Source organism: Cherax quadricarinatus, chromosome 24 (genome assembly GCF_038502225.1).
Source record: "Cherax quadricarinatus isolate ZL_2023a chromosome 24, ASM3850222v1, whole genome shotgun sequence".
Taxonomy (NCBI): Eukaryota; Metazoa; Arthropoda; class Malacostraca; order Decapoda; family Parastacidae; genus Cherax; species Cherax quadricarinatus.
The window spans coordinates 6659755-6674681 of record NC_091315.1 but is presented as its reverse complement, the minus strand read 5'-3'; positions in this window follow the sequence as shown (position 1 = coordinate 6674681).

Here is a 14927-nt window from a genome sequence, read left to right as displayed (position 1 = left end):
GAGGACGTGTCTAGTGCACTCCCTATGGACTGAACCAAGATGCCCTCCATTGAGAAATTCTACCAGCAGGTTAAGGAGGAATTGAGGGTAGTGAAGCTTGACATACGAAGACTGATGGGAAAACAAGAGGATTCATAGTAGTCCTCCTGTTGTGAGTCCTCAGGTCAAGAAGGGAACCTGGGCAGTGGCCAGACAGCATGGAACGAAGTTGAAGATCAAGAAGACGAATGGAAAGGTAGAAACAATGAAAAAGAAAAAGACTGCTGTGGAAACTGTTGTGGAAACATCGGAAGCATTATCCGTGCTACCCGATAAATGTGAGTCAACTACTGAGAATGTCACGACAAACATCACCAAGGGGATAGCCAGGTTAGGTATATGGACAGGGCATTCTGCTTGAAGGATAGGAGTAGGAGATGGAGGGTTTGCTTTCCTGGGGCTGGGGTGGAGGATATTGTTAGCCAGCTTGACATCTTAAACGGTAATGGGATCAATCCTATTATCTACCTCAGTGCTGGAGGCAATGAGTGAGGATTTAGTTAGAAGGTACAAGACAGCAATAGACATAATTATGAAGAAGGGGGGGACCCTGATATATATATGGCATTTTGCCAAGAAGGGTTGTTGAAAATGAATAGCTGTCCAGAGCAATTGATATTACTTGTTGGCTGGACAAACACTGGACAAACACCTTTCATTGACAACTAGGACCACTTCTATGGCCGAAATGCCAGTGATGGGGTTCACTTATCCAGGGCAGGTGTGGGTTTTCTTGCTAGCTCAGTTGAGAGTATTGTTAGGACTTTAAACTAGAATTACTTAGAGGCATGTGTTTAGAAATGGAAAATAATGAATGTTGAAATATGGATTTAGGCTTTAATATCATAAATCTTAACAATAACAAAGACAGTAAAAGGTACAGTGGAAAAACAGAAAGGAGCAGGAAGGATAAAAAGAAAGGAAGGTCTTTAAATATATACTACACAAATAGTCGTAGAGATAAGAATAAGATGGATGAGTTAAAGTTAGTTGTTAGTGCCTGCTGATTGTCACATACAGGTTATTACAACCCGGGAACAAAAAGGCCTGTTATCCTGGGTGTAAAGGGAGGAAAATAAACACAGCCAAAAATTTTGACTTACATAATCCTTCATCAAGTATAAACAGCAGCATGTACACTATATACACTATGTACAGCAATGGGTATTAGTGCACGCCATGGTAATCAAGGCAGAATTGGAGCCTACAGAATGCAGACCACCGTGCTTCAACCAGTTCTCGAATGGAAATGACAAGGGTGAAAACGTGAGTGGTAACCATGCCACCTCCAGAATTGCCAGATCCACCTTCTCATTGGCTGAACCTAGATACTGATCTGACGATGGGGCCCCATTATCTGACTCTTAGCATCTGGTTCGCTGGTTGGGGAGGTAGCCTTTTACTGAGGGTGTGTACATGAACCGAATAAAAGTTACATACTCTTTGCATGCCACACCCCCACCCCAAGAGGGCTCAGGAATATGCTTCCATCTCCAATGGATAGAAAGTGCCACTATGGAACTGCCATTCCTCTCAACCATCCAATTGTAAAATAGAGCTCAGCTTTATTCATGGCATAAAGCCAAACTCTAAACAGACAACAGACAGTAAGGCTATCTGTGGATGGCAGCAGAATATTATTATTTTTTTTATTATCACACTGGCCGATTCCCACCAAGGCAGGGTGGCCCGAAAAAGAAAAATTTTCACCATCATTCACTCTATCACTGTCTTGCCAGAAGGGTGCTTTACACTACACTTTTTAAACTGCAACATTAACACCCCTCCTTCAGAGTGCAGGCACTGTACTTCCCATCTCCAGGACTCAAGTCCGGCCTGCCGGTTTCCCTGAACCCCTTCATAAATGTTACTTTGCTCACACTCCAACAGCATTTCAAGTATTAAAAACCATTCGTCTCTATTCACTCCTATCAAACACGCTCACGCACGCCTGCTGGAAGTCCAAGCCCCTCGCACACAAAACCTCCTTTACCCCCTCCCTCCAACCTTTCCTAGGCCGACCCCTACCCCGCCTTCCTTCCACTACAGATTGATACACTCTTGAAGTCATTCTGTTTCGCTCCATTCTCTCTACATGTCCGAACCACCTCAACAACCCTTCCTCAGCCCTCTGGACAACAGTTTTGGTAATCCCGCACCTCCTCCTAACTTCCAAACTATGAATTCTCTGCATTATATTCACACCACACATTGCCCTCAGACATGACATCTCCACTGCCTGCAGCCTTCTCCTCGCTGCAGCATTCATCACCCATGCTTCACACCCATATAAGAGTGTTGGTAAAACTATACTCTCATACATTCCCCTCTTTGCCTCCAAGGACAAAGTTCTTTCTCTCCACAGACTCCTAAGTGCACCACTCACCCTTTTCCCCTCATCAATTCTATGATTCACCTCATCCTTCATAGACCCATCCGCTGACACGTCCACTCCCAAATATCTGAATACATTCACCTCCTCCATACTCTCTCCCTCCAATCTGATATCCAATCTTTCATCACCTAATATTTTTGTTATCCTCATAACCTTACTCTTTCCTGTATTCACTTTTAATTTTCTTCTTTTGCACACCCTACCAAATTCATCCACCAATCTCAGCAACTTCTCTTCAGAATCTCCCAAGAGCACAGTGTCATCAGCAAAGAGCAACTGTGACAACTCCCACTTTATGAGTGATTCCTTATCTTTTAACTCCACGCCTCTTGTCAAGACCCTCGCATTTACTTCTCTTACAACCCCATCTATAAATATATTAAACAACCACGGTGACATCACACATCCCTGTCTAAGGCCTACTTTTACTGGGAAATAATTTCCCTCTTTCCTATGTACTCTAACTTGAGCCTCACTATCCTCGTGAAAACTCTTCACTGCTTTCAGTAACCTACCTCCTACACCATACACCTGCAACATCTGCCACATTGCCCCCCTATCCACCCTGTCATACGCCTTTTCCAAATCCATAAATGCCACAAAGACCTCTTTAGCCTTATCTAAATACTGTTCACTTATATGTTTCACTGTAAACACCTGGTCCACACACCCCCTACCTTTCCTAAAGCCTCCTTGTTCATCTGCTATCGTATTCTCAGTCTTACTTTTAATTCTTTCAATAATAACTCTACCACACACTTTACCAGGTGTACTCAACAGACTTATCCCCCTATAATTTTTGCACTCTCTTTTGTCCCCTTTGCCTTTATACAAAGGAACTATGCATGCTCTCTGCCAATCCCTAGGTACCTTACCCTCTTCCATACATTTATTAAATAATTGCACCAACCACTCCAAAACTATATCCCCACCTGCTTTTAACATTTCTATCTTTATCCCATCAATCCCGGCTGCCTTACCCCCTTTCATTTTACATACTGCCTCACGAACTTCCCCCACACTCACAACTGGCTCTTCCTCACTCCTACAAGATGTTATTCCTCCTTGCCCTATATACGAAATCACAGCTTCCCTATCTTCATCAACATTTAACAATTCCTCAAAATATTCCCTCCATCTTCCCAATACCTCTAACTCTCCATTTAATAACTCTCCTCTCCTATTTTTAACTGACAAATCCATTTGTTCTCTAGGCTTTCTTAACTTGTTAATCTCACTCCAAAACTTTTTCTTATTTTCAACAAAATTTGTTGATAACATCTCACCCACTCTCTCATTTGCTCTCTTTTTACATTGCTTCACCACTCTCTTAACCTCTCTCTTTTTCTCCATATACTCTTCCCTCCTTGCATCACTTCTACTTTGTAAAAACTTCTCATATGCTAACTTTTTCTCCCTTACTACTCTCTTTACATCATCATTCCACCAATCGCTCCTCTTCCCTCCCACACCCACTTTCCTGTAACCACAAACTTCTGCTGAACACTCTAACACTACATTTTTAAACCTACCCCATACCTCTTCGACCCCATTGCCTATGCTCTCATTAGCCCATCTATCCTCCAATACCTGTTTATATCTTTCCCTAACTGCCTCCTCTTTTAGTTTATAAACCTTCACCTCTCTCTTCCCTGATGCTTCTATTCTCCTTGTATCTCATCTACCTTTTACTCTCAGTGTAGCTACAACTAGAAAGTGATCTGATATATCTGTGGCCCCTCTATAAACATGTACATCCTGGAGTCTACTCAACAGTATTTTATCTACCAATACATAATCCAACAAACTACTGTCATTTCGCCCTACATCATATCTTGTATACTTATTTATCCTCTTTTTCTTAAAATATGTATTACCTATAACTAAACCCCTTTCTATACAAAGTTCAATCAAAGGGCTCCAATTATCATTTACACCTGGCACCCCAAACTTACCTACCACACCCTCTCTAAAAGTTTCTCCTATTTTAGCATTCAGGTCCCCTACCACAATTACTCTCTCACTTGGTTCAAAGGCTCCTATACATTCACTTAACATCTCCCAAAATCTCTCTCTCTCCTCTGCATTCCTCTCTTCTCCAGGTGCATACACGCTTATTATGACCCACTTCTCGCATCCAACCTTTACTTTAATCCACATAATTCTTGCATTTACACATTCATGTTCTCTTTTCTCCTTCCATAACTGATCATTCAACATTACTGCTACCTCTTCCTTTACTCTAACTCTATCAGATACTCCAGATTTAATCCCATTTATTTCCCCCCACCGAAACTCCCCCACCCCCTTCAGCTTTGTTTCGCTTAGGGCCAGGACATCCAACTTCTTTTCATTCATAACATCAGCAATCATCTGTTTCTTGTCATCTGCACTACATCCACGCACATTCAAGCATCCCAGTTTTATAAAGTTTTTCTTCTCTTTTTTAGTAAATGTCTACAGGAGAAGGGGTTACTAGCCCATTGCTCCCGGCATTTTAGTCGCCTCATACGACACGCATGGCTTACGGAGGAAAGATTCTTTTCCACTTCCCCATGGACAATAGAAGAAATAAAGAAGAACAAGAGCTATGTAGAAAAAGGAGTAAAACCTAGATGTATGTATATATATATGCATGTGCATGTCTGTGAAGTGTGACCAAAGTGTAAGTTGGAGTAGCAAGATATCCCTGTTATCTTGCGTGTTTATGAGACAGAAAAAGACTCCAGCAATCCTACCATCATGCAAAACAGTTACAGGTTACTGTTTCACAGTCATCTGGCAGGACGGTAGTACTTCCCTGGGTGGTTGCTGTCTACCAACCTACTACCTATCCCCTCACTAAAAAAAAAACCCACGCCAATCAAATTACACAGTATATACCAAGAGGGGAAAAAAGAGCTAACTCTACCCAAGGTCCCTAACACATCCTAACCTAATACATGTTATAACCGGGACACGCAGTCGGCCAGCGTATTTTCTTTGCCAGTGATATGAATAATTTTTTGAGGATAGGGCTGTAGCCTGAGACTCCACCTCATGAGTCTCGTATTGCAGTTCTTCGTTGCTTGGAGATACACCAGAGGGATGTGGTCGTTATATACTGTGACCATCTGTGAAGTTTGGCCCACGTAAACATCGAAGTGCTCCAAGGGCAGTACCAGAGTGAGGGCTTCTTTTTCAGTTGTAGAGTAGGCCCTCTGGTGCTGCAGGTACTTATCAGAGAAGAAAGCCACAAGCTGCAACCCCTCGTCCCTGGCTTGCAAAAGTACTGCCCCTACCCCAGACTCACAAGCATCAACCTGTAATGAAAAATGTTTGGAAAAGACTGGAGACAAAAGAATGGGTGCAGCACAAAATAATCTTTTAGCTTTTGTAAAAGTATTTTGACATTCTGGGGTCCAATTAAAGGGAACTTTGTGACTGGTAAGTGAGGTTAGAGGGGTTACAATATCTGAGAAATTTTTACAGAATCCTCTGTAAAATACTATCATGCCTAGGAAATGTTGGAGGGATTTCCTGTCACGAGGTACTGGATAATTTTTAATGGCAAGAACTTTAGCAAATTTAGGGGCGACTTTGCCAATACCTACTTCATGGCCCAAAAAATTAACAGTAGCTTGGCCAAAGGGAGACTGAGATAAGTTAATAGTTAAGTGGAAACTCTGGAAGGTCTCAAAGAGAGCCTTAAGCCTAAACGTGTGTTGCTTCCTAGTATCAATGTATCAGACACAATAACAATGTGTTGTCTAGGTAAGCTGCCGGGCCTTCAAGTCCTTTAATAGCCTAAATGATCACTTATCTGTACATCCAACAATTTCAACCAGAACAACGGCTTCTATAACATAGCTGAACCCCTTGCCAAGAAACTTCATCGCTATCCCACATAAGAACGTAAGAATCGAGGAGCACTGCAGAAGGTCTACTCATATACTTATCCAATCTCTTTTAAAAGCTACACAAGTTTTTAGACTCTATCAGTGGTGACGTGTACTTAGCTCAGTGGTGACGTGTACTTAGCTCTGTGAAGACCTGTTTGTGTGCTCTCTGTGAATCTGTACCAGGATGCCCTCTCTTGAGCAACTTTACCAGCAGCTGAGAGAAGAGCTCAGAGTGGCTAAGATGGAGATACGGCGATTAACGGAGGAGAACAAGAGGATTCGTAGTAATCCTTCTGTTGTGAGTCCCCAGGTTAAGAGGGGAGCTTCGTCAGTGGCCGGGCAACATGGAACCAAGCTGAAGATCAAGAAAACGGTTGGAGAGGCAGAAACAACGAGAAACCAGAAGACTACCGTGGAAACTTCCAACTCATTCTCGGTGCTACCTGACGAATGTGAGTGTTCTACTGGGAATGCCACAACGAGCACCAAAGAAGCATTGGCAGACGTGAGTAAGACATGCCTAGAAACCCCAACGAAGACCATCGAGAACGTCTTGACGAATTCTACAAGTGGTGTAATGCTACCTGGCGAATGTGAGTCGACTACTCGGAGCATCACGACGGACGACGCCAAGGAAGGTAAAAACATTGTTGTTGTTGGGGATAGCCAGATTAGGTACATGGATAGGGCATTCTGTTTGAAGGATAGGAGTAGGAGGCAGAGAGTGTGTTTTCCTGGGGCTGGGATGAAGGATATTGTTAGCCGTCTGGATGACATCATGAGAGGTAATGAGAGCAATCCTATTATCTGTCTCAGTGCTGGAGGCAACGATGTTGGCAGACGTAGGAGTGAGGACCTGATTAGCAGGTATAGGTCAGCAATAGAGATAATTAGGAGGAAGGGTGGGAAACCTGTCATATGTGGCATTTTGCCAAGGAGAGGAGTTGGAAATGAATGGTTGTCCAGAGCAATTGGTGTCAATTGCTGGCTGGACAAATACTGTAAGGAAAATGCGGTAACATTCATTGACAACTGGGACCTCTTCTATGGCAGAAATGACATGTATGCCAGGGATGGGGTTCACTTATCTAGGTGTGGGGTGGGAGCACTGGCCAACGCAGTGGAGGGAGCTGTTAGGTCTTTAAACTAGGAATAGTTAGTGGTATGGGTTTTGGCGGGAAAACTGTGAGGTCTCAGGGTAGTAACATGAGTACTACGAGAACTAGTAATAGGCAAAATGAGGTGGATATTGGAAAGCCAGTGGCACTAATTGATAAGGACAGTAATAGGTTTAGTGGAATAACAGAAAGGAGCAGGAAGGGTAAAGAGAGAGGAGGGTCATTAAACATTTATTACACAAATAGTCGCAGTGCTAGGAATAAGATGGACGAGTTGAGACTAGTTGCTAGTGCAGGTAACATAGATGTATTTGCCATTAGTGAGACGTGGTTTAATTCAAAAAGTCGGGACATGCCTGCAGAATGTCACATTCAGGGTTTTAAATTGTTCCAAGTAGATAGAAGTATCGGGAAGGGGGGTGGGGTGGCATTGTATGTCCGAGATCGCTTGAAGGTACGGGAGTATTTATAGTCATGTTCAGAATGTTGAGGTCAGGTGGAGAATGCTGCATCTGATGATCTACCGGGTGGAGTTATAGAGTCTTGGGTAGCTTGGCAGGGGTATTGGCCAAGTTGTGAGTAGACCTTCTGCAGTGTTCTATGTTCTTATGTGGGATAGCGATGAAGAAGTTTCTTGGCGAGTGGTTCAGCTATGTTATAGAAGCCGTTGTTCTGGTTGAAATTGTTGGTTATAGAGAAGCGATGATTCCAGGATTCTTCGGTATTGAGTGTTGTCTTCTGTGGCGATAAGTCTTGAGTTTCTGTAGTTAATTAAATGGTTTTGTGAATTGCGATGTTGTACACAGGCATTCCTTGTATCGTCAGTCCTGCTTGCATATTGGTGTTCTGAAATACGTGTTTGGAGGTCTCTTGATGTTTCGCCCACATATAATTTGTTGCAGTCATTACAAGATATTATGTATACCCCTGCAGAGGATGGAGGCTTGTCCTGTCTACTACTGGTGATGTCCTTGATGGTCGTGGTTGTGGAGGTAGATACTTGGAATGATGTATTGGAAAAGATGTTGGAAACATGTTTGGCAATGGAGTTGGTGGGGAGGACTATGTATCTCTTCTCGGCAGTGTCTTCTCTGGGTGTGTTGAAGATGTTTAATGCCCGCCGTCTGCAGTCTCTGATGAAGTGACGAGGATAGTGGAGTTTAGAAAATACTTGTTCAATTATAGTGCATTCTTCCTCAAGGAACTCATTGCTGCAGATTCTGGGTGCACGCAGGAAGAAGCCTATAATTACACCACGTTTGGTTTTGGTGTCGTGGTGAGAGTAGAAGTGGAGAAGATCGTTTTGGTTGGTGGGTTTTCGATAGACTTTAAAACGAAGTTCGTGGTCAGCTTTGCAGAGCAGAACATCAAAGAAAGGAAGAGTGTTGTCGACTTCTTCTTCAAGTGTGAACTGGATTGAAGGCTCGACCTGGTTGAGCTTGTCTTGGAGAGCTTGAACGTTGAAGCGTTTAGGAGTTAGGAGGAGAATGTCGTCAACATAACGGAGCCAGGTGACAGACGAAGGAATAATGGTGGAGAAACGTTCGGCTTCTAGATGTTCCATGTATAGGTTCGCCAGGACCGCACTGAGTGGCGAACCCATGGGTAGTCCAAAAGTCTGCTGAAAGAGGTGACTTTAGAAAGAGAAACACGTAAAGCCAACACATAGTTCAACAAGGTCGATGAAATCGCTGGCTGGAATAGGAAGATCAAGTGAATCGTCAATTTTCCTGCGCAAGAGATTGATGGCTTGTGTAGTAGGTACTTTGGTGAATAGGGAAGTCACGTCAAGGCTGGAAAGTTTCTTGTTCCTGATGTTGATGTTGCGAATGCGATTGAGAAGATCACCCGAGTGTTTGAGATGTGCTGGACTGATAGTGCCCAAGAGTTTAGAGAGGTGGGGAGCACTGCCTATTCCCGAGGATATGGGCCTCAGTGGGATACCAGGCTTGTGAGTTTTTGGCAGGCCGTACATTCTGGCAGGTCTGGGGTTGCTTGGGATGGTGTGCAGAAGTTTCTTCCCTTGTTCTGAGCCCCTCAGAATTCGGCGAGTCCTTTGAAGAAAAGTTTTAGTAAGGTTGTCCACTTGGTTAGTTGTGAACATTCTGAACATGACTATAAATACTCCCGTACCTTCCACCCCAGGTAGATCTGTGTGTGACTTGAAAAAGTCCACTGTGTGGGTGAAACGTTGTCAATAAAGGATCACATTATACTGCATATGTGTTTATATGTGCTTATTGAGATGGCTTCTTATAATCTCAGCTATAATTGACTCTAGTAATTTGCCTACAATTGAGGTCAGGCTTATTTTTAAAATTACACAACGTTTTTGCTTCTATAACTGTACTGGGAAGTTTGTTCCACTCATCCACAACTCTATTACCAAATCAGTGCTTTCCTATATCCTTCTTGAACCTGAATTTTTCCAACTTGAAACCATTGCTGCGAGTCCTATTTTAGTTAGATATTTTTAGTACGCGATTTACGTCCCCTTTACTTATTCTTGTTTTCCAGTTATACACCTCAATCATATTCCGCCTAATTCTACGCCTTTCTAGAGAGTGAAGATTCAGGGTACTCAGTCTCTCCTCATAGGGAAGATTTCTGATACATGGGATCAACTTTGTCATCCTCACTTATGTACAGTTCAGGACATTTATTAAAGGAAACGTTTCGCCACAAGTGGCTTCTTCAGTCCTAATACAGAGAAAACTAAGAAAACATTTATATATATTGTGGCAGGAGTCAGGTGAGGTGACGCGTGGGTAGAGGTGGTAGTAGTAGTAGTAGTAGTAGTAATGGAGTAGTAAGTAGAGGGACCTGCTGGCATCAAGTAACACCAGTTCCCAGGATGGGTAATATCCGGTCAGCAACGTTGCCACTAATGTTTCAAAAATGTTTGAGAGAAAACTGGCTAAAATATCTACCAGCTCTTCAACTACTATTAGGAACCTGATACAAAAACCCAAGCATGATTCTGGCACAAGTGCAGGAATCTACACTATACCATGTGGGGGGTGTGACAAAGTATATGTATGGGAAACAGCCAGAACTCTGGACATTAGAATAGCAGAACACAAAAATGCTTGCAGAAATGATGACCGCAAAAACGCATGTGTTCAACATAGAGACGATGTTGGACACCTCATGAAATTCAATGAAGCTAAACTAGTTATTAAAGAAGACGACTTAAGACGGAGAAAATGCATTGAAGCTGCACTAATTTCTGTCAGTAACACTATAAAGCAGAAGTCCGGTAGTTACCGTATTTCAAAATTACTAAGCAAGAGGATATTACCCATCCTGGGAACTGGTGTTACTTGATGCCAGCAGGTCCCTCTCTTGCCTCACCTCCTTAGTTCCATTACTACTACTACTACTACTACCACCTCTACCCACGCGTCACCTCACCTGACTCCTGCCACTATATATATAAATGTTTTCTTAGTTTTCTCTGTATTAGGACTGAAGAAGCCACTTGTGGCGAAACGTTTCCATTAATAAATGTCCTGAACTGTACATAAGTGTCTTTTTCCACATCTTGTCGGTATCACCATACCATTTCCTCTTTGTCATCCTCCTTTGTACGTTTTCCAGAGTATTTATATCTATTCTGTAATACAGTGACCAAAACTGTGCAACATAATCAAATGAGGCCTAACCAAGGATATGAAGAGTTAAAAAACAACCTGAGGACTTCTATTATTTATACTTCTTGATATAAAGCCAATAATTCTGTTCGCTTTATTGCGAGCACTTATACACTGTTGTCTTGGTTTTAGATTACTGCTAACCAGAACTCCCAAATCCTATTCGCAATCAGTAATATTTAGATCTACATTATTTAGTTTATATGTGGCATGGTTATTTTCCTGTCCAATGTTTAGAACTTTGCGTTTGTCTATATTAAACTGCATCTGCCACTTCTCTGACCACTGTATCAGTCTATTCAAATCTTGCTGGAGTGCTCTAATGTCCTCTTCAGAATGAATTCGACGGCCTATTCTGGTGTCATCGGCAAACTTGTTAATGTCGTTTATGTAGATCGTGAACAAGGGGCCCGACACTGACCCCTCGTGACGCTTCCCCACTCTCATTTCTCCCCATTTATGCAAACTCTCTACTGCCTATTTGTCAACTATGCCTCTATCGAGGAAAAAAAATTCTCCTCCTATCCCGTGTGCTTTAATTTTCCTCAATAGTCTCTGATGTGGGACTCTCAAAAGCCTTACTGAAGTCCATATATACAATATCATATTCATTACCATGATCTACCTCTTCAAATACCTTAATGAAAAAAGTTAATAAATTCGTAAGGTGCTGAGATTCGTTGATCAATTTATGCTTTTCAAGATGGCTACGAATTCCCTCAGCAATTATTGATTCCATAAATTTTCCCACTGTGAAGGTTAGGTTTATTGGTCTATAATTCGAAGCTAAAGACCTCTCACATGCTTTGAAAATAGGTATCACATATGCCATTTCCACTTATCTAGCACTATGCCAGTTTGTAATGATATGTTGAAAAGATTAGCTAAAAGTTTGCTAAGCTCCTCTTTACATTCATTTAGAACCCTTGTATACAGTTCATCAGGGCTTGGGAATTTGTTAGGTTTTAGCTTATTTATGTGTCTAAGAACCCTGTCACTTGAGACCCTAATCGTGCATAGTTTATTATCGTCCTATTCTACATAATTTATTATTTCTGGAATATCGCTAGCATTTTCCTGCATAAAAACTGAGAGGAAATAAGTGTTAAAAATTCTACGAATTTTCTTATCACTGTCGGTGAGCTGACCCGAGTGACTTTTGAGTGGGCCTATCTTGTCCCTAATCTTACTTCTGCATACATGAAAGAATCTTTATGGGTTAATCTTCGATTCTCTTGCAACCTTAACCTCATCATCTCCTTTTACTTTTCTTATTCCCTTTTTTATTTCACTCTTTAACTGAATATATTGATTTCTTAACTGCCCCTCTCCTCTTTTGATTTGCCTATATATGCCTCTCTTTTGACCATTGAGATGTTTCAATCTATTGTTCATCCATTTAGGATAATTTTTGTTTGATCTGATTTCCCTATTTGGAACATAAGTTGTCTGAGCAGCTAGAACTATGCTCTGGAAAACGTCATATCACCAACCATCACCACCTACCTGACCCATAGTCAGGTCATTCCAGTTCAGCTCACCCAGGTAATTTCTCAGTCCTATGAAATCAACAAAGCAGAAGTCAGGGACTGAGACTTGATTTTCATTATTAGGATAATTCCATGATGTATTAAATCCGAGTGATTTGTGATCACTTTCCCGAAGCTCATCATTAACCTCAAGACTATTAATTAGCGATTCCCTGCTGGCAAGAACCAAGTCAAGCAGGATATTTACTCTAATTGGTTCTGTCACAAACTGTTTTAAAAAACAATCCTGAATCGTATCAAGAAAGTCTGTCTAACTGCTCCAGTCAGTTTGTCTAAAGTTAAAATCTTGCATTAGCACAACATTTTCGTATGTAGATGCATTACAAATTTCGTCCCATAGAAGTTTACTGCACTCTCTGTCAAGGTTTGGGGGCCTGTAAATCACACCCAAGATTAGTTTTTCACGGCCCTCGAGAAGCTGTAACCAAACAGATTCAGTGGCTGACACTTCTAATTTTATATCTTGTCTAATACAACAATTTAAATTATCTCTGACATACATCGCTACTCCACCACCCTTCCTGTTGACCCTATCAGTGTGGAATAATTTATAGCCTTGTATGTGACATTCAGAAGGCATTGCTCTATCTTTCAGATTGAGCCAAGTCTCTGCTATAGCAATAATATCTATGCTTCCTGCACTAGCAATTAATCTTACCTCATCTATCTTGTTTCTTACACTCCTGCTATTAGTACAGTAAACCTTAAGGGAGCATGTCTCTCGCTGCCCTCTGCTGTCTCCCTTTGTTTGCTGACCTGATTCATTGTCTTTATTTGTAACTTCATGATGAATGTCTTTTAAACATTTACTGTTTTGAACCCTTCCGTTGCAACCTGACTATTTCCCATACACACCCATACCTCTATCTTCTATCAGTTTAAAATCCTAGACATGTCAGCAATGGCCCTCTCAATCGAGATGGCAAGTGCTACCACCCCTGCCCCAGAGTGATATACCCCATCCCTTGCATACATATCATGTTTACCCTAAAAGTTATCCCAGTTGTCAATAAATGGAATTACAAGTTCCTTGAAGTATCTGTCCAGCCAGCAATTTACACCAGTTGCCCTAAACAAACATTCACTGCCCACTCTCCTTCTTGGCAAGTTGCTACATATGAATGGGATACCTCCCTTAGACCTAACTAAAGCTATAGCTGACTTGTACTTATCTAGCAGCTCTTCTCTCCTACCCCTCCCAATATCATTTCCACCAGCACTGAGACAGATAATGAGCCAGTTCCCATTATCTGACATGATATTATCCAACCTGTTGACTATGTCACCAATACCAGCTCCAGGGAAGCACACACTCTCTCTCTCACCGTCTTATTTCTATTGCAGAAAGCACGGTACCTGTGAGTCACCAACCACCAACCAAGTACACTCACCCTGAAGAACAGAGAAGCGATTTCCTACCTTCCAGTCTTCTCTCTTAACTTTCCTTAATTTGATGCTCCTCCCATTACTGGGAACCACTCGCCACTGGTAGCAGTTGCTGGACTGCAACTCATTGCTGGTAGCCTTTACGTCCTCCCCACTCAGCCTCCTCACAGCGAGTGACAGACTGCACCTCACTGCTGGTAGCCTCATTTCCCTCAACCACTCCAGCCACCTCACACTCACTCCCAAACCCATCGAGGTGAACCTTCAGCCTCCTAATTTCCTCCTGGAGAAGTAGGACCTCCTCCTTCAACACTCAAACCTCAGATTTTAAAACACTGCAGAAGTAAGCCCTGGCTTTGAAACCCTCCACACTAACCTCCAAAGCAGCTCAGGACCTGTGACCTCTCGTGACGACTGACCACTGATTGCCCATGGTTTTAGATTTCTGCTTACCATGACTCCCAAGTCTTTTTCACATTCTGTATGATCAAGCTCTATGTCACCTAGTTTATAACTTCGAGGGTTATTTTCATTCCCAAGGACTAGGACTTTACATTTGTCCACACTGAACTTCATCTGCCACTTTTAAGACCAAGACATTAATTTGTCCAAATCCTCCTGGAGTTCATTGGTATCCTCCTCAGAATGAATCATACGACTTATTTTTGTATCATAGAAAAATTTGCTCATGTCACTTGTAATTCCCTTAGCAAGGTCATTATTGTAAATTGTGAACAAGAATGGGCCTAAAACTGAGTGATCACTAGTGAAACATCACTAGTGACCACTCCCCATTCAGATTTGACCCCATTAATGTAGATAAATGTAAAGTTCTAAAGCTCGGAAATGTCCATAACCCTAGCACCTACCAGCTTAATAATGTTGAACTTAGCCGTATAGAATAC